This window comes from Lonchura striata, chromosome 7 (genome assembly GCF_050655825.1).
Source record: "Lonchura striata isolate lonStrDom1 chromosome 7, ASM5065582v1, whole genome shotgun sequence".
Lineage (NCBI taxonomy): Eukaryota > Metazoa > Chordata > Aves > Passeriformes > Estrildidae > Lonchura > Lonchura striata.
In genome coordinates, this window is record NC_140709.1 from 17,655,547 (window position 1) to 17,678,221 (window position 22,675).

Here is a 22,675-nt window from a genome sequence, read left to right on the forward strand (position 1 = left end):
AGAAAATTTACATGTGAAGGTCTCCTTTTTCTTTTCTTTTTCTGTTTTTCCTATCTGCTCTCTTCATCCTGTAAAAAGGAGATTTCATTAAGTAGTAGGTCAGATTCATTTACCTCCAAGTAAAAGAGAAAAGGAGTCTTTGGTTGCCTTCTTTCACTGCCATATCCATTTGGGAGGGGACTGGAAGGGAGGGGAAGAAAGGGAAAGCACGTTAACGTGCAATCCTTTATCCAGATATGGGTGAGAAGCTCTGCTTATCCTTCCAGTCCTCACATAGCAGAGTGTTCCCTGCAGCCTCAGCTGGAGAAGCTGCTTTCTGCTCTGCATTGCCACAGTTCAAAGAGATGCTGCTCTCAGGTCTGTAAAGCACACTGAGGATGAAAATGGTCAGGAAAAAAGTTTCCTATCCCAATATAGGTCATTATTTCAGTGACTCCTAGAGCCACTTCAAAACACTCTGGACTCCTGTGTATTTCTGCCCCACCGTATCATCATGAATACCTGTAACCAAGAACTAAGCAGTGACATTATTAAGGCAAAAGGAAGAGAAGAATCCTTTACTGTTGACTGCACTTTTGAGAAATGGGCAGGATATGGATTTTGTTATTCAGCCAAATCACAACTATTACTTCAGTGAGCTTGGTAAGTGTTTCAAAACAGGGAGTCCAAGGTAAACTGCATTGCTTGTCTCCACTTGCCCTTGCTCTCTGCCTTTGCTTTCTCCTGGAATCCTTGTGGGAAGGAGGAATTTTGTCTGCATTAGACAGAGGCTGCACAAAATAGGGAGAACTTAGCCCTCACCGCAGGGAGTGTGACACACGCTGCAGAATAAGCACGGCCAGTGCAGAAATTCAGCTTTCGCAGAATCCCTTGTAGTCTGAATCAGAATGTAAAGCTACTTCCCACAGGATAAAGCCAAAGAGAAGAGAAAGAGCTGACAGAAGGATTGTACGCTTAGCTCAGTGCAGTTCCCACTGCAAGTCCTCGTACACAGACTACTCTCACACTCAGCCTTTGACAGAAGCTTGGCATCTCATCTGAGGGCTTCACAATTAAAAAGACCCTGTGTTGAATTTTGAAAGCTTTGCAGACTTTGTTTCATGTTGTTAACAGGATGGTTATTAACAAGGATGTGGAACTCTTTGTTACAGATGGAAGGCTGGGAATGGTATGAAATTGTCTTTATATGGTTTTATACAATCAGGTTTTCCAGATTGAAGGATTTTAAACTAGATTAATGTCCTGAATATTTTTCTAGATTCCTGTTTTCTATTCTGAGATAAATTATCAGAAGCAGAAGCTCATTAAATAATGTTGAGAAACCAAATGTACCAGATGTGCTTTAGCCCCTCCATGGGCTAGATGTGGACTTTAGCCTCACCATGCTAGATGTGCTTTAACTTCATCGTGGGCTCCAGTTCAGTCTGGTTAGAGGAGTGGATGAAGGTTCAAACCAGCTCTCATCTCATTCATGCTAGTGGGCCCATCTCTAATCATAATGCAACAAACTACCGTGGCTGCTCCCACAAGCAAGCTATCAACACGACCTTGTCATTTCAATTTTTTGCACATATTCTTTGCTTTCTCCCCATGCCTGTGTACCATATCACACTAAAATCTCATCTTTCTCCAGCCTACTGCCAAGGGCCACTAATCTGAAATACAGCTTACTCTGAGAAATGTCCAGCAGGATGAAAACAGTAACATTCACAGAGGAGAAGCTTGAGTTGGACATCCCCTCTCCCATGAAACTCTCTCACTTGCTCTGTGCTTCACACTCTGCTACAGTCCAGGGCAGCAGGGTTTGTCTTTACCTTACCTGAGTGACCCACAGAGAATAATAGACCATTACAGGGGTTCTAAACATGACAGAAATAAATGTACGGCAATCAAAAAAAAAATCCATTTTTTCTGACATGAAAACCAACAGTAATACACAGGTTTATTTTTCTAAAATCCCCTAATCTTCATTTTCTCTTCCTTGTCCCTAATCTGTTCCCATTGTCTGAAAATACAAAAGCCTCAGAGATTTCTCATCTTCTTATCTTCACAATGACAGCAAAGCTCATCGAAGCAGGGACAGACATTTAATGCAAATAACTCAACAAATTATTTCCAATCACTCCATTCTAAGTAATAAAAATATCACTTAGAATATGTGGAGTACATTCGAACAATTAGTGAATTAATGGAACTCATTACTTGCTCACAGGTTTTCTACATGCAGAAAATAAAGAAGAAAATTAATTTATCTGAAAAATTATTTTGAATTACTTGCTGAGTTTCAGGTATGTGTATTCCAAGTCAATTGTTAGAGAAACTTATCAGGCTTCGAGCCTCATAAAAAAAATATGCCAGAAAAGTGATTACAAGTATAGTAAATATTTTTCTAAATATTATTCTGTGATCCATTTAGAGAACTGAGGATGTGATTTATGCCCAGAGGCTCTGGTTTTCTGACCAATCTAATTTCAGTTGAGGGTAGGGTTTTAAAATTTATAATTCTGTATACAGAGCATGTTTTAGACACAGAATAAACTTTAACAGTGACTTTCTACATTGCAGAAAGGGACTTCTGATTTACTTCTGTCCATTTTTTTGAAAAGCTAGAAATCTTCTCCTGTGGGTGTAAGAAAATAAAGCTTGCCAAAGTGTTAGATCAGACATGAGTTTTCATCTCTGTCCATTTTCTCTCACATGAAAGACTTCTGGAGCTAGCAAAGCATGCTTTTGTTGACCAGCAAAGATCAAAAAGGCAGCTTATTTTTGTCCTTCAGCCACTAGACTGATACTCTCAGTTCTGTTAACATTCTGCCCCCATTTGAACTGGACACTTTGGAAGTATCAATAATGCAAGTTGCAGGGCTGCACTAACACTCATCCTGTATATGCCTCTCCTTCTACAAAATTAAATCAAGTTGAAATCAAAGAAGACACAATCTCAGTCATATAGGCAGAAAATCTCCCGTAGCTTTGCAGCAATTCTCAGTGAAATATTTGAAATTATTTATGTTGGCAGCAGTGACTGATCCACATTGAGAGTGCAGAGTTAACAAAATGCTTCTACCCCGTGGAGACATAAACAAAGTGTTGGAAGCCACTCATCATGTCATCCACCTTCTCCCTGCTTCCTTGACAGGCACATCTCCTGAAACAGAATGTTCAGAATGTTGTTTTACAGGAACATCAGAAAGTGCAAAAGTAACTAATAAAACAGTGACAATCTCACTGTGACCACAAGGACTAGGACAAGTAAGCAGTGCACCCCTATTACTTAGGAGTGAAGAGAATATATGCAGCTATCAGAGCCCTTTCTTAACATTGCAGATTGGGTCAAAAATATATTCTGCAGGAAGCTCAGACTGTTTATCTGTTTCAGACTATTTCCATGATGAGTGTTCTTACAGGATTCAGGTGACCCAGTGGATCAAGAACAGAGATGCCAGCTGTGACCAGCAGAGATGCCAGCTGTGTCAAAAAATGTTGTCATCTACTACAGCTGGCTGCTCTATACTCAGAGTTCAACTACAGCACTCTGAGTAGCTTTGCAATTGGCAGAACTATCCTCAATGCATCTGTTGTTGAGTGTGTAGGAATGTTTGCAGGGGAGATGTACATACACATAAAAGGATTGTGTTGAAAACACAGTAAAAAGCAGTAAGTATTTAGCCACAGCTGAGTTCTCTCTAATTTGCACTGAAACAGAAAAAAAGGAACAGCATCTTGCCATACTGAAATACATTTGATTACAGGATTTCTAAGCTCATAAGCAGCCACATTGCACAACAGATGCCACACTGAATGTTAGCTGCTGCCCTACCTTGACATCCCAAGTAGCTGTCTCTAATGAGGGAAGCCTTCCTCCACAGCAAACTTGGGGTGCTGTGCAAGATTCTGTCAACTAGTGGGTCAGTGTGGTTCTGGGGACCTGTTTCCTGTGCAGACCCCCTAAAAGAACTAAGATCACAGGCCCTGAGGATCCAGTCTGCAACTGGATCTGATTGTCAAATTCAAAACAGAGGAGGAGGAGATTGCTTGTTCCACATTCCTCTCTCCTTCAAAGGCTGGCAAAAGTCAAAATTTCAGAAGCTTCCTTGGCCCAGTAGTGCAGGTCTAACTGCCAGTCACTGTGGAGAAAGGACATGGGATTTTCAAGATACTTGAGCAAAACTTTTTCCTGATTTCCATCCAAAAAGTGAAACATGAGCTTGAAATTTAACTGAATTTCCAGAATTTAAAAATTAGGTTTTTCTTCTTGCAGCACCATCATCCCCTCAGTCTTTCTTTTCCTACAATAAGAATGGATCTAAGAATGATGAGATGTTTGGTAATATTTTTATGCCAATAATAAAATCTTGCCCCACTCCTTCACAGTTTTCACTACTTACAGTTAGTTTCAGCTCTCCTTTGGCTGGATCATGTGTGGTTTTCCTTACCTGACATTTTGTTCCGATATTCAATGGCACTCATGCCTCCATTTGTTTGCTTTCCCTTCTAAAGCAGTGGATAGTTCTCCTTAGAGAAGATTTTATAGACAAGCAAAGTGAGTAGCTCAGATGTACATGAAGTATTTGAAAGAATAATATAATTTAACCAAGGTACACTGCTCAGTGACCTAAATCACCTGCTTTCATAGATAGTTGACATTATTTACATTCAGGCTTTTTTTGTGGAGAGGCATTTGAATGACCCTTCAGAATGGATGTGCTCAGTAGGAACACTCTACCTGTTGTCTTTGCACCTCCTGCTTACGGCGTGTCTGGTTACCCTGGTTTTCAGTCAGGTGTCTACAGCTCCGAAGGAAAAAGGTGTCTTTTGTTTTTTATCAGTGAAATCACTGACTTTAAGACCATGCTCTGTACACATACAGAACTTGATTCCTCTCACTGATGAAACATATCTAGTGTACCCTAAATCTGTCAGCTTCCGTATGGGGAGCCAGCCCTTGACAAGGGTGAAGCCAACACTGAGTAATTTTAAGACATAAGCCTCCTTTTTTTTTCATGATATCTGATGTGGCTGTAGACATAAAACATTCAGAGACTTAGACGGTATTTTTTCAGTGAAAATATTTAAAAATGAAGCTGTAGTTCAGACAGCTGAGCTGACAACAGCTTACAGAAAGTGAACAAGTAAACAATTGCAGAAGTCTCCAGACAGTGCAAGACAAGATGAGCAAATATTTTCTTCCTCTGAAATGCAACTTGTTTTACTAATTTTTTTTTACTGTATCCCAGTGATATGAAATTATACAGGGAAAAATACACTAAGACTGTGGAGGGGTGTCAGTATATATTTAAAATAGTAATATCATTGTAACATCATAACTTTCAAAATTATTATGATTTTAATCATCTTATTAACTTTACAAATTTGATTTGCTTGAATATTGTTATATTATTTTGTCTTGCCTTTATAGAGTTGTGAATATTATTCTATGTAATGGCATACCATAATACAAAATATATATGATCCAAAATATACATCATCTGAGCTCCATTATTTACCAGTTCATTGCTTCTACAACTCTGTTGTCTCCAAGCACTTACTCTGGGGCTAAGGTGATAAAAAAAACAGAAATGAAAGGGGTTTGCAGGCACTGAGTGCCAAAGCTGTGCCCCTGTTGGGGCACCTCCACCCCAGAATGCCAACTTCAAACCTGACAGATAAAGTGCCAGCCTTAACCACCAGTGGCAGAAAGTGCTGTCTTGCCATGGGCAACTTTGGGCTTTGGAGCTGATGGTGTTGAAGTATCCATAGGATATGACAAAGTTTATAACCAACTTTATACATCCAGATTTTGTGTAATGCATCCTCTTTGGTCTCTCCTACCTCCTTTAAGTTATATTACCTGTCCATAGCAGATATTGCATGGCTTCTTTTTAGTACTCAAAGTATTGAGTGCAGGAATCATTTAGCATTTTATGTCACATCACTTGTTACATTCTGAGAAGGGATAACCATTGTCTTTGTGAATACCCCCCAAAAATATAACTGTCAAAATAAGGCATTCCAAGCTTGTAATTTTGGTAGCTTGCTTATGTTTCCTATCTAAATAGAGATAACATGGAAAATTTCAATTCTAATTGACTTGCCTTCAGAAACCTCATACTGACTCCTGTGCAGGGGGAGAATATCTCCCATGAGGAGGTAGTTTAGAATTGAGGGTGGGGAAAAAAATGGTTTTAGTCCTTAAATCTGCCTTAAGCAAAGATTTGCAACATGCAACCTGATGCTGCCTGCCTTCTTAAGAGATGCATCTCCCAAGAAACCTCAACTTTAAGATCTCAGAAGAATGTGAAAATATGATAGTCTGTATCTCTGTGGGGACCAATTATTGCTAGATGTGGTTTTTGCACAAATAGAAATGGCTCCATTTCGGCATATGGAAAACCTAGGAAACTAATCTGTGTGGTGCACCAATTCTGCTCTCAGGCACAAGAACACACACAGTTTCTGTATGTATTCTGTAATGACCTCCAGTATGATGCAGAAATGTAGGGGTGGCTTTTACAAGATATCCAGCAATGCAAGGCTGCTACATATCGGATAAGATCCAAGCCCTTGCTGTGTGACTTCCACAGCCTTAATGATGTTCTTAATGGCTATGTGGGCTGAAATTTATAGTTTCAATGTGAGAGCAGAAAGTTGTAGTGTTTTTTAATTTTTTTTCATTAGATAAAGAAAGAAATAATATGCTGGAGTGATTCCAGAGACAGCAGATACAGCTTTTTGTCTTTTTTACAGTACTCAGGTAGTCTACCATGTTTTCTCTTACAGCCTCCCATTAAAGCTGTAAGCCAGACTCTGAACCCCAAATAAACTCACCTTGTTTCAGATGTAAGGAGAAGGGAAGGTAGAGACTGAGGAAATTATATATACCTTACTTTGAACTTGAGCATCTCATCTGAAAAATGGGGATAATCTTTGCTCTGCAAGTCTTAATGTACTACATGCAAGTACTTTTCAGGAAAAGCCTGAGTTGTATTGTCTTCTTCAATAGGTCTATTTAAAGTATATATTAACCTCCCTCGCTTTACAGTTGCTGGATACATATAAAAATCTGCCAGATGTAATCTGAGAATGAGGCTAAAGGAGAAAAATAAAATAACATTTTAAGATTAGTTTAATTTATAAACAGTCCTTGACTCTTTCTTCTTGACATACACTCTGAAGAAATGTGTATGTAAAGTGTATTTCCATCCCAATTTATCAAATCTATATTATTAAGGGTAAATATTGATTCAAAAGTAAAATATTGTTACAAATTTCTAGTAACAAATTAAAATTATTAACAAATTAAAATAACTCCCTGTATCCTTTTGGAAAAACATTGGTTCAGTTTTTTAGAAGTTGATCATGGCATCTATTTGTAGCAGCTTTGGGAATTGCATGTTTACTGTCAGAGAGAGAATATGGCCACACAAAGGGAAACATTTTCACTGACAGTGCTGGAACAATCTCGCCACCAAGAACTCCATCAGGTATCAGGTTACAACTTCGTTCATAAGTTTCAGGTGTTTAAATTTTTAAACTTTAATTAGTTTCAGATGTTTTAATTCTTTCAACTTCCCCTTCTTAAAGTATCTTACATTATTTCATTCTAATGATAGGGTTTTAACTACTGGATGCATCAATTTCACCACAGTTTTTCTTCTTTTTATTTTAACAACTTGAGGACTTGTATCACAACTCAAATGTCTCTTTGTTCTTTCAGCCTGATTTAAAGGAAATTGCCCTATGTACTACAGTAGTTTTGAATGTATTAAAAGTTTTAAAAATTGTTAATTATATGAAATATTCTAACAGTTTAAGTTTAAATGATGCAATTAGCCAGTTACAACTGAAACTACCAGGCCTTATTTAAAATAATGAGGTCTGACAGTTATGGAGTCTGAATTATTCATTGATAACTAGCTTTTCCTCTTTTGCAAACCATGGCTAACATTAATAACAGAGGTGTAAGTGTGAGAACAAAAGAGTTTGACATTGGGAATACAAATATAAAAGTTCTAAATTATTCCTTAATTAAAATTACTATATGAGCAATATTTTCCAAGAAAAATCATTAGGACTAATATTTTCTCATACATTTCAACATTTGTTTCTGCACGGAGTCACTGGTTAAAGTGACAGCACTTGATGATTCATCATCCAAGAGAATACCTTTAAAATAGAGTTCATTTCTGCAACAACATTATTTTAAAGATGCTATTTTAAAAACAAAACTCAGCACTGTCTATTGTGATTCCTGCAGTTACCACACTTACAAAAATACACACACTAATGGCACAGAGTCCTTCCAGTATCAGAAGTGTTCTATTTCCCAGTGCCCTTCATCTTGCCATGGCTCATGTTGCTTTCTCCATGATTACTCCATCAGCCTCAAAGATCCTTGCTTTATTTAGCACACCTGAACACAAATTAAGCATTATAATTTTAACATGAATACTGAGATTTATATCTAGCAGCTAATTTCACAAAAGCCTGAATTTCCATGAGCTAATTGCTTGCTCTAAGCCTGGATGTTTTTCATTACAATTGCTAAAACCAAAACAGAATCTCTGAATAAGCTAATCTAACAACAGTGAACATATCTGTCTCCTAATTGTTCAAATGTTCATATGCATCTGGATATCTTTTATGACTGAAAACTAGAGCTTATGCAATTGAAGTAGAAACTATTATACATCCTCATTCTCCCTCAAACCAAAGCAAAATAAAGCAAAAAAAAAAAAAAAATCTGGAAGTAGGACATGCTGAAAGAGTGACTCATCTGCAAGTAGGAGTGACTGATCTTTGTCTATGACTCTGACACCACAACAGAATTACATCACCTATGAGATCAAAAATAGGGATCTTAAACAAGCAGAAGTGTAGACTCAGTTTGGGATGAATTGTTGAGTTACTGCAATCACACAACACATCAGTGTTGCTGTTTGGAAGATAATTATGCAGCAGACTTTCAGAGTGACATTTATACTTGGCATTCCTGTGAAGCTTAAAGAGGCTGAACCTCCAAATGGATGCAATGGTTCCTGAACACCTAACTTTAGAGCTTCTGAAGACTGCAGTCTAAATGTGCATTTTAATAAAGTATGCTTCTATTTTATTGTATTGCTGTACAGTTCCTCAGTGCAGGAAGATCAGAGAGGTGAAGGTCAGAATAAATACTACATAGATATTGAAGTCTGTTCAGTGAGACTTTGAAAAGGAGGATTTGAAAGATGACTATTTTTATTAGTGCAGATACATACAATATAACCTGATTTTTTTTGTGCAAATGTCAATTGCAGTATACATATTGTTCACTGAAGATTATGTCATTGGTCAACAGGGAGGAGAGTCCCCAGATGAATGATTAATAATCAATGTGTCTGGGTTCTTATTTTATTCCTCAGAAAGAAAGAATGAATTAATAGCGTTTCTCCCAAAAATGGGAAAAAAGGTCCCAGAAATAGGTCACACCAACTATGTCTGTACACAGAGGGGTCCTCTCTGTAAGTGGATTTTCCTAGTTTGGGTAGGGAGCCTCAGCCTCCACTCTTATATCATTGCTTCACCTTCCTCCATTCTGATGCAATTAGGGAGAAAAGGCAATATGGATCAGAGTCCTATTATTTTTTCATACAATCATGAAAAACTGAGAGAAAGGGTGGAGAAATACCTAGGGAGAAGGGTTTTGAAGGAGGCCCAAGGTAATGCCTAGGCATGTGCTCTCTCTACAGGTGATCCAAAGTCTTCCACCAAGTCTGAGCAAACAGCAGACTTACGTCCCAGGATGAAGGCAAATCAGACTGTGATCCCAGGGGAGTAGGGGGGACAGTGAGCAGCCTCTGAAGAAAACTGTGTTCTCTGACATTCCTGTGACAAGGTCTTTCCAAGCATGTGCAAGATGCATTAAATATCTGCATGTGTCATTATATATTTATGTATGTTATCCTAGGGCATTGTTCTTTTTTTGGAAAAAGAACATTAGTTTGCATTGATAAACATTAGGTAGAATCAGTAGAAATATTTGTCAGGACCACCATATGATAGTCTAGGATTTTTGTCCCCCAAAGGAAGAAATAATTTTATAGAAAGAATGGGTTTGTAATTATTCAATCTCTGTTTGTAGCAGAGTAAGGAATTTAGATTACTCCTTTGTAATGTTCTAGGTGCCAGTTAGATCTGCCTCCAGGCAAGCTTGTGGACTTCTCTTTTTTGTCAAATTCCATGTTTCTTTTTTTTTGAGCAAACCTGCTAATTTTAACAGCTGTCCTTCCTTCCTTCCTTCCTTCCTTCCTTCCTTCCTTCCTTCCTTCCTTCCTTCCTTCCTTCCTTCCTTCCTTCCTTCCTTCCTTCCTTCCTTCCTTCCTTCCTTCCTTCCTTCCTTCCTTCCTTCCTTCCTTCCTTCCTTCCTTCCTTCCTTCCTTCCCTCCTTCCCTCCTTCCTTCCTTCCCTCCTTCCCTCCTTCCCTCCTTCCCTCCTTCCCTCCTTCCCTCCTTCCCTCCTTCCCCTCTTTCTTTATCTCTGTATTTCTTTCTCTGTTCTCTCCTTTATCCCTTTACTGATGCTGCTTCTTCCTAGATGCAATCACAAAAAACCAAACCTGAGACATTGAAGTGCAGACATTCAAAAGCCCTGATTATTTTATGCTAATGAATGAATCATCTAGTGATATAGTATTTCCCTTTTTGTGCCCTCCTGGTGGTAGCACAAGATAAATCCAATGGTGTGTTTAATTAACTAAAGGAAGCAGAAACAAATCTCTGTGGGTTAATAATATTTACGGCCTAAAAATGAACAAACTAAAGAAAGTAAGTAAATTATGTGGTACAATTCAGAGAAAAATGTAATTGAAATAAAATTTTCATGTATTCCAGGAAGTGCATATATAAACATATGTGCAAGCAAGGCACATACCTGTGTGAAACAAAGCACTAAAATTGAGGTCATCACTTAGGAGTTAGCAAAAATATTTTTCTAATTATAAAAACGAATGAAGTCAAAATTCTCAGGAAGAAATATGAGATCTTTTTGTCTACATGGGAATTAGGTCTTTTTTTAATCCAGAAAATGCATGGTATCATATGATGACTGAACCTTAATTCAAGTAGCTCAACAACATGAATAAGAAAATGCCAGGTCCATTTAACTATGTCCTTTGTCAAATGCCAATAGAGATGGTGACTTTTTACAAATATCCAGTAGTTAAAAATATAAAATACTGTAAGTAAATAAGGCTAAATAGGTTGTATTAACATGTAGTCCTTTCACTCACTTATGATTCCTATTCTTTGACTGGAGACTCATATTTTGTCCTATCCCTTAAAATAGTCTGTGGGTCTGGAAATTTCTTAGAAAGAAATTGGCACAAGCTTCATCAAAGGAGATCCTAGAAAAAACATCAGAGCTTCATATCACTGTGCTAGCTCCAAGAGGGCCTCAGGAATTTAACTCTATGGGTTATAGAGGTGCACTCTCAATAGCATAGCCAAGTTGTGGCCTGTTTCATGGCTTTCCTACTGAAACATGTACATTTTGGAGTGCTTCTGAGTCAAAAGTCATGCACAGCTCTAAGCCTCAGCCAGGCACCCTTCAGTGGAAAAGACTTCTCCAACATTGAATATTGTTGTTACTGAAACCTTTGCTTTCACCTGTGAGACTTGTTCTTTGATCAAATTACTTCAATTTAATTGAGAAATCTATATTTACACAGGGAGTATTAGCATGTTGGAATTAAAATGATGAGTATTTCCAGGCCTATCTGTATTATGGACTGAAGACTGAATTTTCACTCAGTTGTGCAAGTAAATATAGAAGGATGACAATACATCATATTTGAAATTTGCCTTGACCACACATGCACATTCTGTTCAGTACTAAACAGTTCTGACTCTTAGTTGCTTGTCCCCTTCCTGCTCTTGAATTTTTATGCCACCTTTAGATTTCTGTGTCTTGATATTACTGCAGTGTTGTCTGATTTAGGATTTACAACATTTATTGACAACAGGAAAACATACTCCCCCTCATATCTCAATAACTCTTCAGATCCTAATGGTGACCATGATCTCATTAGCCATTGCTCAGTGTCTAAACCTTGCTGTTTAAGTCAAATAGACATTTCAGGAGGATATGTGAAAAGATTTGTTAACATTATGAGATCGATTCATTGTAATGAATTTAAAACAGAGAATACTTACTGGTGTGCGTCACTACATCACATACACGCTGTTATTTATAAAACCTACAAGGTTTTGCAAGGTCTATCATAAGATAACCTCTTGAATAGAAATACAATGATTTGTGCTTATTCAGTAGAAAAACCCCAGTACCCATGAAAGCACACAATGAATTACAAGACATACTTTAACAGTCATGATTCCAGTTTTAATTTTTCTGACCAATTTCACTAGTGTGCCTTATATTGGGATCACCAGGCTCAGGGGCGAGAGGCCTGGTGTTGTATGGAGAACATCTCTGCTGCGGGCTGGGAGCAGGGGGTTCCCCTTTGCAGGTTGCATGCCTGGCCAAGTAGAGGGTGAGCAGGACCTGTCTGGAGGGGCAGAAATGTCCAGAGATGTCTCCATAAGAAAAATTACTTGGGCAGCAACTTGGCAGCATCCCCTGTCCCGTCTGCAAGAGGCTCAGCAGAGCTGCCCCAGAACTGCACATCACCATCATTTCTTCCTGAGTTTGGAACATCACCATCTCCAGCTCGACAACCAAGTCCTTGGAGGATGCATTCCTTGCCTACCTTTAATTTTTAAACACCAATGCTGTGACTTGCAGCTAGGTCCCCAGACACTTCCATGATCCTTTTTTTTTGCCTCTGTTTTCTCACTGATCAAGAGGAACAGAGCTGTGTAAAGAAGGGAGCAGACAAGTGGATGAAGACTTATAGAAATGAGCAGTCCACTCTAAGTACACTGGTAGTCTAATAATCCCCATTTCTTTCACCAATAAAGATAAAAAAGCCCAGAACCATCAGATTCCCTCTAGTTTTGTAATGTAAATCATGGGGATTTTTAATTTTAAAAAAATAAACTGCAGGTAAGTGTCATCATTCATCTACACGCAAGGCATGGATGAGACAGCACACTAGTTATGCTTAAATTACCATTTATGTACCTGGAAAACACAGACAAATGCATGTATATAAAAGCAATAAATGTAGAAGCTCCTCTGCTTTAAATGCCTCTTTGAATTTTCCACTGCTCATGCAAAATTATTTATGTCAATATTTTAATTTCAGACAGGAGGGGTGGAATCAGAGAAAGAGTGACATCCAGGAAAATTGTTGTCAGCAAACTGATGACTACATACCATAATTAAGAAATAATTTAAGGAAAGAAGCAGCTTGATCTAAATGCTGGTGTATTTTGTGAGTCTAGTGCTAAAGAATCAAGGAAGAGAAGATACATTAAAAGATAGATATTACAATATTCATAATTGTATACTATTGTAAGATGCATTATATACATAAACAATCATTTCTGTAATTGTAAGAATATTAATGCAGCAGCTAATAAATAAAATAAGCACCAAAGGACAAGAATATGACCTTAAAATCCTTACTCAGCTGCCCTATTAACTTTCTGAACACCACTGAAAGTGTGTGTCAGCTGCTTAAATTAAAGAGAGAGTAATTAAAATTACACAAATAATAGGTGACTGGGGTCACTCTCCATCACCCTATCTCCTATATTTTAAAGTATTTTACATTTTTTCCATCAATATGCAATCTTAATTTTCCTTACACATCTCTCAGGTACTGTTGGTTTAAAAACAACTTACCATAAGAAGCAGCAGTGGTCAGAGCACAGGTTTTGGGGACATACCCTTAAATTCCTTCCCATAGCATATAAAATGAGTCAATTTCTCAGAATCTTTGAGTATGAATAGACTTAAACATCCTTATTTTTTAAAAAGCACTTTTAGGAGGAAAAAAAAAAAAAAAAAGGAAAAAAAGAAAAATCAGATCTATACCTAAGATCCCCTTTCCTATAAAGATGGCTTGCATTCAGCAAATGAGCAAAAGTTACACTTTTATACTCTGGAACCTTAAAATAGTGGGCAGAAAAGCGAGTGTCTCAAAAATAATCCAGACTTTTTCACTGTGTTTTTACTGTGAAAAAAAGTAATAATTATAATAATAAAAGACAAAAAAACGTGTGACAGGGAATTGAACGAAGCAAGACAAGAGAAAACTAAAAGGCAGCAATATGTTCTTGTAGGGTCCTAACCAGAAATAGTTCTTTCTACAGCAAACATTGAGTGTTCTCTTAACACCACAGTATTTTATTGTCTTTGCTGGAAGTCATTGCTGGAAGTCAAAAATTCTTTAATAATAACTGTGCTGACAATTTATAGGCATTTTAGGATTGTCCAGAAAGGAATTTGAGGGAATGATCTAAGCACAATATCCAATGCATATCTTCAGCATCTCTTAGAATGTAAGAAAAAAGTGGAGCTATTTTGTGCTGTTAACATTAGGTATATTGATAAGGTAAAGAGAGGAAAGTGAACACAGGTGTCTGTCTCCTTGACAGGGGCATTCTGCAGCCTGTGGAGACAAGAGGACAGAAGGGACTCCTAGCCTTAAGGACCCCAATGCACAGTGGGGTTGAGGGGTTTCTCAAACCAGTTCTGTGCTTTTTGCATTTCAAGTTCAGTACTACCCAAAGCCCTGGATGTGGGTCCAATCCCATGCAGCAGCTGCATGCGTTCACAGAAAACATAAGTAGGGGAGGAAAAAACACCGAGCTATGAAGCTATTATTGGTTTGGGTGTAAATAAATATTTAAAGTCTTTGCAGTGTCATAAAGTGACATTTTCAAGCTAAAAATGCATAACCCTAACCCTAACCCCTAACCCTAATGCTGATGCAGAGACATTCAGCATGGGGAAAGTCAGCAGCAGAATGGTAGGGCACTGTCTGACAGAAGATCTTTGGTTAATTCTTTGCTCTTCAGGTAAAAATTTAGACATTCAGGTAAACATTGTTTAATTCCTTTGTTCAGGTGGTGATCTAGTCAATATATTCTTCAAATATTATGTATGGATGCTAAGTGAGCTGAGCTAATCCAAAAATCTATCTATCTATCTATCTATCTATCTATCTATCTATCTATCTATCTATCTACCTCTCCTGTCTTTTCCTCTTCTCCTTTTATTTTTGTCATTTCTCAGTAAAACTGAAGACAGGTGGGAAATGTAGTTTCTTGCAAAGTCATTGCAGGTTAGAATGTCACTGAACTTGAAAAGACTTTATTGCAGTCCTCCTAGAAACTGTCTCTCTTCAATGTTTTCCTACCCACCACCTTTTTGTGATGACTGAATTTAGGAGGAAATTCTCATTTTAAGCAGTCTATTTTTACAGTAACTTATCAAACAGTGGCCTTTAGCTGTTGTTCTGTGACAGCCACTCTATTAAAATCCTGATGTAAACAAGTGGAGAAGGTGAACTAGAAGTGCAGGTATTTGCACAGCATTACTGTCAGGTAAAATTTTAAAGATAGGTTTTATGAACCCATTATTTGCAGTCAAGGCTTTTGACTACAGCTTCTGAAATCATTTAAGTAGACAAAGTGTTTTGTCAAAACATACTGCTGGGAGTCAGTATCTAGCTTCTTTTTATGTAATTCAATTTGGTTCTGTTGTTTGCACGAAAGTGGGATATCTAGCTGGGCAGCAATAGTGGTGCTGTGTGTGATCACAATATGGTGACTTTCTAGAGTAATTAACGTTAAATGGCTTTTGTTTTCATTTAGCGCTTAATGTATGCGTGCAAAATTGCAGTGTACATACAGACCTATCAAGGAAGATGCCTGAGGGCTTTTAAACACAAATAAAAATATCCAAATATTTTATGGAGTGGGATATGCATAAGAATGTATGCCCATTTTAAAATCACAGACCCCTGTGTCCTGTAAGGCTGTGCTTGACATGACTCTGAAAGAGACGGGCACTTTGAAGAGGCAGAGCTGTTTCTGGCCTTTCAGCTCTGAGCCTCATGCCTGAGGTGATGCTGGACCAGACTGCCCTGAGACAAGCTGGCTGCCTCTGCTCCCCTGAGGAGCTGCGGAAGGGCAGCACTGTTAGAGCACGGCCAGTGCTGGACAAACTTCCTAAGCCCCAGAACATGCTGAGACTGGCTGCACATGAGGCACCTTCTGGAAAACACAGTATAAATGTTCCACTCACTTAAGAGACTCTCTAGACTGTACATTTCTAGCTCCCCTACTTCACCTGGAGAAACAGCAGACAGAGAATGTAACCCAATCCTGTTGGCTGGGGGTTTCCTGAGGTACCAAGCAGTATCATTGGGGTTAGTGTGGTCTGGCATATTTTCATGTAAGCATTTCATATCAGCATCTTGGCCAAGCCGTACCTTACAGCATTCTGAATCTAACCAAATTCGAATTTCCAAATGTATTTTAAGAAAGCTGGGAAAAGTTGGAACTGTAACAGTTCCAGACGTAATTTCCGAAAATATTTAAATCAGCTACTACTGTCAGTAGAAACTACGATGACAGGAGAAGAAATTTATCTCCTCACACAGTATTAACATATCACTTCGATGTATCTCTTGTACAAATATATGTATATTATATTTTGGGAAGGTCTAGCCAAATAAAACACATAGTGAACAGCAAGCTGTAATAGAAAAGTTGCAGGACATGGGGATGAGATCTTCTTAACACATTGTCCAAAAATAAATAGAGGGATGGAGAAATATGGAGAGATACAAGAAAAAGAAAGCATTTTTCAGGCAGTAGCAATCGTGAGCATAAAGAGAGTAGTAAAAAAGTTGTCAGATAAAAAAAACAAAAAACAATAACATGGTGCATAAGATTATGTCCTTTAATTTCATACAGCTTTCCTTTCATAACTTAGCGTTGATCTGCTAACTTAAAACCAGATCAATTGTGAAAAATGCTTAGGCCTCCTTTGCCCAGACATAATCCTACATCTCTGGACATGATTCAGGTCATTAAATTAGTTATTACATAGGATAGGGATTGAGAAAACTAACAAACAAAATAAAGCCACAATCACTAATGTAGATCCCTATGAGTTTGCCCACATAAGTATATAATATTAGAGCAACTACACCAGTTAATAAAGTAATTAGAATAGTCTTCTACTGTGTGTACCATTTATTTGAAGATAACTCTAACCTTGGAGTGGCGTGTCCCTGCAAAACTGATACATTTATAACAATATTCCAGACTAATATTGTGATAGGACTCCAAAAACCCCTTCCATGCATCACTTGAGCCACACAGCTGTAATTTTTATGTATTAGGAGGTCCACATGCAGTCCAGTATTCCTTTCTTTTCAAAATTAGTCCTGGTTGCAGCATTTAATCTGCACCGTTTTGTAAGCCAATTACTTGGAGCAGCGTGACCGCTGGTGCCGCACCAGCCTCAAGTCCTGCTGCAAAAGGGGCACAGGAATGGCACAATACCAGCTCTGTTTGGCCCTGATCCAGCAAAGCACTTAAACACCTGTTCAACTCAAGGTATATGAGTAATCCCATAGAAGACAAGATGATAAATTCTCTGAGCTAGTACCTGCTTAGATTCATAGACTGTGAAAACAGAAGGGAACATCTAAACATCTTGTCTGACCTCCTGTATACCACAGGAGTTCTTCAAATACAGTTTTGCTCAGTCTTTCTCTCAGGAGAAAATAGCAGCTCTAATGTCTAAATTTTCAGTGATGGAAAAATTACCACTGTTTTGCATAAATTGTTCCAATGATTAAAGATACTCAACAGGACAAATGTGTAATTTTTTTTCAGTCAAGACTTTGTGAGGTCCTTTGGATTCACTAAATATTGTTGGTTTTAATTAAGTGGAATGAAGAGGTACATATTACCACATATCTCTTTTTGTATACATGCTTATAGACTGCAAATAAATCAGCCCTTAAATTTTTTCACAGCCTCATTGTTTTCTACAACTTACTGTGACTCTTTTCTCCCATGTCATGAATTAAGATACCAAATACAGTAACATATCACCCTAGAAGTGTTTGTACTCAGTGGATGATCCAGCATTTCCAACTACATTTTGAAACCAGCATCATGTTTAACCGATTTAATAAGTACCGTACATTGATTTTGTAATATTCACATTTTGTAATAAACTGTTGGTTGAAATCAAATCAGAACACTGCACATAAAAAATATAATTTCTCCCTATATATGTATAACATCCTAAGGTTTTCATCAAAAGATATCAAGTTATTCTGATGAGATCTAGCTTTCATTAACCCTTATTGATTGACTTGAATTATGTCACTCTGTTTGCATAATGTTGCAATCTCAATATCACTATTATTTGCCTGTAATTTCTGTATTAAATCATCCACATGGAGTTCCAAACCCAACCAAATATTTTTAAAAATATATTTAAACAGTTTTTGGTAGAAATTTGAAGAGCAAAGAAGGAGATCCAATGTTGTGAAGAGAAAGCCCATAAGCTAAAGATCTGTTAGCTTACCCAGAGGTAAGGAAATGTTTAAAAGGAAAAAATCCATAAGGAAAAAACAAAACAAAAAAGCACTGTTTGTAAGGCAGAAAATAAAGGATTATAAAGAATGTTTTAATAAAGAATTAAAAAGTGACAAGAGTTTTCAGAGATGCTTGAAAAGAAAGCAAATAGTGCAAAGCAGAGAGGAATTGCTGGGGATGGCAGAGTGATATTCCAGGTGCTCCTAAGTAAAAAATTCCACATTGAGGCACGAGTGACAGAAAGCAGCATGCCAGAGTGAAGCGCTGCTTCTGTGTAGCTGTATAGCAAAGATAGTTAATCACGGGTTTACACAGGAAGAGAAGAAGCCTTAGCACACACACGGTCTGATCTCACAAAATCTGTCCATGAACATAGGTCATTTCATCTGCCATTTCAGCAGCTTTTCATGCACCCTACCAGAGACAAATAGGAGGCAATGCCACGACTGACTGGTGGCATTGCCCTACACAGAAAAATACTGGAAGCTGGCATGGTGAGGACATATTCAGCTAAACTTAATTTCACTTTCCCCACAGAAGAGTACTTAAAAAGAAGTAAAAAAAAAATAAAAAGAAAAAAAGGTAGTCTTTGGAGAAGGACAGTTTTAACAAGATCTTTTCTGTTTGCTCCATCCCCCTGTGAGGGTTCAGAGCACTGGAATTTCTGCAGGCCTCTGTTTGAAAATAAGGGGCTAATGAAAAGGTACATGCATGGCTTGCTAGCCTAAACTAGTCCTCCTAGAATATCCTGGGATTTGCCAAAGCACTAAATGACGTTGACATAGAACACTTTAAGGGAAAAGTCACCTTTTATTCTTTGCTTTTCAGTATTTAGAAATGTAGCTTCAGTTTCCTTTGTGGTTTTTGTATAAAGGAAATTCATTTTGAATAGAGATGGGTCCATTTCTTTAGGTTTGATCTCAATGGATACTGAAGCTGGACCGCTGCGCCTTCCAATTCTTGCAATTTCTGGGGAAAGAGAGGGCAGACAGGTTTAGATGAAGAGGACAGAGGAATAGTAAAAAAGAAATATTTAACATGGAGAAGAATCTCAATCACTGACAGGAACAGATTTAATGTAAGGCCTAAGTACTTCTCTGGGAACTATTCACAATTAGAACTTTTCCTAACATGCCACACTGACTAATTTATTTTCAAGTCCATCAGATTCCATGGTGCAGTGAAGTTTCCTCATGGCCATTTTAATCCATCAGTCTATTGTGTGCTCCATGAAGGTCAGCCTGTTTAGATGCCCCAACGCAGACAGGACTTTGCAGACAGGGTTCAAGGGAATGATGCTGCTTAGTGGAGAGCTGGGTCCTCGGAGGTCACAGGTAAGACTCATTTTGCTTATATCAGCTCTGCCTTTAGATGATTTTTTTTAGTCATAATAGCTTTTCTAATACATGGTAGAAGCATAAAAAGCCACTGCTGTTCAGGGAAGTTCTGCATGCGCTCAGACAGCTTTTCTTTCTCTGCTTTGGATCTCTTCCTTCCCCAGTGGTAAAGCATAGTGGGAAGTCCTATGATGATAGAAGCAGTCAATACCTTTGTGAGAACAGAGACCTGTCATTTCACATGTATGCCTTAAGTTCAATAAACAACCTAGGATTGCACCTAATTTTCCACTGAATGATCCAATACCAACAGAGAACACTTGCAGTATGGGACAATGCTAGCCTTTTTAGATAGACATTTCCTTGACTACAGTGAGGTTTTTTCTTCCTTCTAGTGTGGAGGACAGGGGGATTCTATAATCTGTGACTTAATTTAATTCATGGCTCTTTTAATGTAAATAATTTTCAACCAGGCTCAATTATTTGATATCTAAATAAAGAAAATAATTTACCCCACCATAAAGAGAAGAGGGAAAAGGGAAAGGGAAAGGGAAAGGGAAAGGGAAAGGGAAAGGGAAAGGGAAAGGGAAAGGGGAAAGGGAAAGGGAAAGGGAAAGGGAAAGGGAAAGGGAAAGGGAAAGGGAAAGGGAAAGGGAAAGGGAAAGGGAAAGAGAATCAGATTTCTGGCATTGTTATATCAATATAACCATTTTAGCACCACAGTTGGCAGGAATAGGTTGATTTTTTCTGGATACCCTCAGTCTAGTAGGTAACTTGCTGAGAAATTGCAACTCAAATACTGATTTTGTCAGAATGTTCTTTAAAATTGAGAGTTTATTTCTGACTTGGTTTATGCAGTTGTGAAAGTTCAGGAGAGAGCTGTTCTTTTGTACTTAACGCTGAAAATTATTCTAAATAATTTGTATCATTATTACTTATTGACTGTGGTGAAGGAAAAACCATTTTAAGAAAATACGTTTCAATGACAGAAGCAAAATAAACACTGGTACATATAACTGGTAACTCATTAAATAAGAAGTCCATGCTTTTATCTGGCTCTTCAAACACATTTTAGGCACTTCAACAAGATTAGAAAAACACTTTTATGCCAAAAAAACCCTCCTTTAATCACTTCTCTTCTAAGAATATACCTTCATGAAAAGAGGAGAATTAACCTCTTTGCTGCCACTACTCCTTTTACAGAAAAAAAAAAGAAAAAAAAAAGAGCATTTGTAACATTTCTAATCCATTTGGTTCTGTCAGAATGAAACAGCTATTTTTCAGAAGCATTAATCATATGGGAAGATATTTTCAAGCACGTATCTTGCTGGGAAATTATTAGTATACACTAGACCATCATTAGTCTACTCTAATGGAACAGCAAGAGCCCCAGATTTCCCAAGTGCCAGAGACAAGACTAGTCCATCATGTTCTTTATGGTCCAAGATGTCTTGTTTTTTGTAGTTTTGTTTGCCATAATGCATTTAAGAGATGGGGGAAAAAAACACTCAGAAACATCTAGTTGTAACAAATTAGAAGGTAAAAGAAAACCAACAAGGAGAGAGGGGGAAGAACAAAAGAGTCACCAACCAATGTGTGCATCCCACTGAACCGGGTACAAAATAGCTGCTGCAGGGTAAAATGACAAAGTGAAATCATGTGGTCAAAAAAAGAGAAGCAAAACTATATATATATATATACACATATATATGTATGTATGTACGTATGCATATACACAAACATATAGCATGATTGAACACAAATCCTAAGACAGAATTTTCTCTGTGAATCTTTCTGCAAACACATCCTACAATATAGCAAAGTAACAAGTTCATACAGCTTTTAGGTGGTTTTGGTGGACTCTCTTCAGGACCAGTGGAAAGCCTGAAAGTCAAACAGGAAAACCCTTTCACAGTCTGGATCCCACTGCTTCATTCCCCAGCCTTAAGCCTGGCCAAGGCCAATCTCCTGCAGAAGGAAAATTTTCCTGTTGGAAAATACAGTCTCTTCACATCCCTCAGTGGAAAAAGGGGTGGTACTGAGGGGTAAAATGACTTCCTATTTCAGCATAGAGAATCTTGCTACCACCTCTACTGCTTCCACCAGGCAGTCTTAATCTGTTCGTAGAAGATAAAGTACTTGTGTGTCTTATATCTAGTTTTTTGATATCTTGTTTGTGGAAATTGGTATAGGTAAAATAAATAGTAACCTCAGGACTGTATTACATCTTTTATAAAAGGCAAAATCTATTTCTAATTTTTCTCATCTTTTCCAAACTACTCTTGCTTTTCTTGCTCCCAAAATGCAGTGAAGTGAAACTCTGTTTTAGTCTGTTCAGCCCTATCAGCACTGCCTTCACATCCCAGCAGGTATCCTGCTCATTTTTGGGTTTCTCCAGACACTAGGTAAACTTCTGGATACCTGTCTGACTTAACAAAGGTGTTCTTTTGATGTTTGCCTTTAGGAACCTTAAACTTTGGATCCTTCTATTATTTTGTCCAACAAGTCAAGGCATTGCTGTCAAGGGAGATGTTATTGTGGAAATGATAGAATATGTTCAAGGGCAGTGAATAAGTTCCCTTTAAATAAAAGCACACATTATGTCCAAGAACAGTCAAAAGGGTTAAAATACAATCTTTCCAGATAAGTTTCTAGCCATATGAGGCTCAAAAAGTCAAAAGATTTGAAAGCTATTAGTACTTCTGTAGATCATCCTCTTCCAGACACTCTTTTTTCTCTCTCTCTCTCTTTTTTTTCTTTTTTTTTTTTCTCCTTTAACTGACAGGTTGCAGTTAAAAATTAAAGTAAAAAGAGACCCTCTCTTTCCTA

At 37.8% G+C, this 22,675-nt stretch overlaps 2 long non-coding RNA genes across 3 annotated transcripts in view; one reads left to right on the forward strand and one right to left on the reverse strand.

Annotated features, from left to right (window-relative positions):
- LOC146766896 (uncharacterized) overlaps window positions 1–9,732 on the reverse strand; it is a 10,872-nt gene extending 1,140 nt beyond the window's left edge. Inside the window, exon 1 of one of the 2 annotated variants that reach the window (XR_014956535.1) lies at window positions 114–9,732. This is a non-coding gene — a long non-coding RNA (uncharacterized LOC146766896). The other variant, XR_014956534.1, reaches the window with a different exon arrangement.
- The window catches only part of LOC110469642 (uncharacterized), a 218,447-nt gene that overhangs the window by 186,884 nt on the left and 8,888 nt on the right, over window positions 1–22,675 (forward strand). Inside the window, exon 8 of the long non-coding RNA XR_014956533.1 lies at window positions 9,729–22,675. This exon is cut by the window's right edge and continues 8,888 nt beyond it. This is a non-coding gene — a long non-coding RNA (uncharacterized LOC110469642). The remainder of the gene's footprint in view (window positions 1–9,728) is intronic.